Below are 3,144 nucleotides of genomic sequence, written 5' to 3'. Positions count from 1 at the left end.
TGGTTGCATCGACGCGGGGGCGCGCGAAAGCTGATAAAAGGGTACGCGGTAAAAGGAGTGGAAGGAAGGCTCGGAGGAGCTCCTTAATTACGGGCACCGCCGCGCCGCCTACCCCGTGGCAACGACGAACAAGCGGGCGGCCGTCACATTCGTGCCGACGGCATGAACGGAATGAACGAGTGCAGCGCGGGGTAACCTCTGGTTCTGGCGCCAAAACAAATGTTAAATCATTAACCGCAGACTTCGCTCTCTCTCTTCGCTCTATATATATATGTATAAGTATATATGATGTACACACGACCAAAAACAACGCGCAACACACGCATAGATACGCACGCGCATACAAGTACCGGCAGCCGTTTACACCGTGTTTGTATTATAAATTCATATACGCAATATTAAAATATACCGTTCGGTCGTACCGACCGACATTGCCGACACATCTCCTCGGTCACCGCGATAACCCGCGGTCGATCGCCGCACCGTCGTACCGTCTGATTTGCGGTCGCATCGCCATGATGTCGTCGTCTTCGACCTTAAACACCAGCGGACGATTTTTTTTCTTCGGTCGCTCGGTAAAACGGTTAATGGCGTCGACCATCTGCACCGCTGAGCATAAAAGCGCACTTAATAACGTGCTGTCAATCCGGTCGACCGTAATGTTCCTGACGTTTAATCGTCAAGTAGCCGGGCGGCTCAAGCGAAACACCGTATAAAAAAAAAAAAAAAAACCCCGAAAGTCTACCGCTGAAAATAGTGTTTTGCGTGCACACCCCCTTTGAACCCGCAGCCGTCTAAAAACCACTGAGATTACGAATCAATGAGAGTTCGTCGCTGGTTTTATTTCCAAAAAATCCATTTCAAATCGGAACGATCTGTGTTTTTTACATTAATAACGTTGTTATTTTTGTCTTCGTATGAAATATACGAATAACGCAACAACACGAGTGTTTTAATATGAAAACGCGAATCAATTATCTCCTGTGATTTTGTAATATTACATTTACTCTGTTTTACATTGTTTGACCGATTCAATGCCATACCATAGTTTTTGTTCTAATTCCATACGGTTTAATCGTTTTTCAAGTAATACGTTGAAACTTAATCGGCTGGAACTATAATCATATTAGACTGTACATTTCTAGTTGAAACTTCCTGCTCTGTTTTTTTTCTTCTTTTTCGAACCCTCGTAATCATCTTAAGTGTTATTTAAAACGATTAATGCACGTACACAAATACCGACATTAAACAATCGTAAAGAACTACGTGTTACACTCGATTTATTCAATAAAATTTAATAACTCGAGGATAAAACTATTATTAGGATATAACCATCCCTGTATGTAACACTTCGATCGAAATCCTCCCACCACTAAGCCCGTTAATGTTCTTGTTATCCGTGTCAACGTTGACATTACGAAATTCAATTACTCTGTACGTGATCAAAAAATCCAAAGAACGTTTTTCGAATTAAACTCACATACTCTTTTGTGTACAATTTTTATTCATTTCAAGAGTGGTGCACAAATCTCGTTGCTTAAGTGATATTTTTTCATTAGTTTAAATATCATATGGCCATTTAAACTGTGACGAGTCCCAATAGAATTCCCATTATCTTTGTAGTAGCACCAAATGACGCGCATTTATTATATCTACGTAGACGTTATGCTCGCATACTGTACGTATTATAAAGGCGTCGGAAAAATAATGAAATAATACGCGTTATTTATTATGACATGACACATAATACAATTAGAGATGTGAAGTAAATCCGAATTCAGGATTTTGAAATTGAAAACTCCTAATCTGTCTGATTTAAACTTCGATTTTTTTAATATTTTGTTTTTTGGGGAGTACACGATGAATCGAATATAATATTTCAACGCGAATCCTGAAATATTGGCACTCATATTACTATAAAATAATAAAAAATTAAAAACCAATAAATGGTCAACACTCGTAAATTATTTTATAATAAACGATAAATGTATTTTATAAATTCAATAAAATCGTGATTGAATATGGAAAATCCATTGAGTGGCGATTTTATTTTTTAACGTTAAGTCATGAATTTATTGACTTTGTACGTACCTAATGATGAATTCTTTAATTCAAAACCGGTCGTACTTTACAAAAATAACAATACTCCCAGGCTAAGCCTTTATTTATTCATTTCTATGTATAAACTTTTTGTTGTTCATAATATTAGTTACGAACAAAACAATATTTGATTTGTATTTTATTATTTAACTAATTATTTTCAATCAAAGAACAGCCCGTAGTAATAGAGCTGAACGATGTAATTCGGTACTTTCACGGTAAAGTCTAGACGACCAGAGTAGTCGCGCCGCGATAACATAAGAGGTACGGAAAAACCGCAGACCGATGTACACGTCCCTCGCGCGTACTTAATTTGCCTAAACGAGACGCCGTCGGACGACGATCCCCCCCCTCCTCGTTGAGCGGTGTTCCAGAGGAAAACGCGAGTTCGGTCCGACCGGTTGTGGTGTGATGCACCGCGGCGGAAGGGACAAGGAACAAGCAGTGAACATTTATCTCGAAAACCGTGTCGAGTGCATCAAAGGCAAAAGCCGTTGGTCGCCGCGGACGAATATCACAATCGTCGGTGGTGACGCAGGGCTAGAGGGGCGCAGGACGGCGAGGGAACCTGATAGTGGAAACGCACTCGGCCCGGTGGCGCGAACGGTGTGCGAGATTTAAAAAAGAAACGCCAGACGACGGCGGCGGCGGGCGTTGATGCACCGCTTTACTATCGCGCGTGCAAAAACGCGTGCGTGCGCGTGCCTATGTTAGATCGCGTGGTTCGGTTAGTACGCGCGCCACCACCGGCATCGATTTCAACGCGCGTGACCTGACGTAAAGTACTGCGATACGTCATTACTACCACTGCTGCTACTACTACTGTTACGGTGTTACGATTTCGCTTGGACTATTGCGCGCGTATCGTTCGAAGTTCGCTTTGGCTGGCAAAAGAAAAAAAAAAAGGTTTCCGCGCGGGCCGGGCCGGGGCCGTGCGGGGCCGCGGGGGAGAGCGCAAAAAAAGAGCACGGCTCTAAAAAAAAAAAAAAAAAGAAAAAGAAAATTAAAAAATAGAAAGAGCGTCCGGGAAACCTGTTTTCGCGT

The 3,144-nt window shown here is 42.0% G+C and overlaps 1 protein-coding gene across 1 annotated transcript in view; it reads right to left on the bottom strand.

The window, feature by feature from the left end:
* Positions 1-3,144, bottom strand: part of LOC112689537 (Krueppel-like factor 7) — a 194,427-nt gene that overhangs the window by 39,808 nt on the left and 151,475 nt on the right. The window lies entirely within an intron of this gene.

Source organism: Sipha flava, unplaced genomic scaffold (genome assembly GCF_003268045.1).
Source record: "Sipha flava isolate LNK unplaced genomic scaffold, YSA_version1 44_pilon_pilon, whole genome shotgun sequence".
NCBI lineage: Eukaryota > Metazoa > Arthropoda > Insecta > Hemiptera > Aphididae > Sipha > Sipha flava.
The sequence above is the reverse complement of the archived record's forward strand: the minus strand, read 5'-3'. Positions and strand labels throughout refer to the sequence as shown.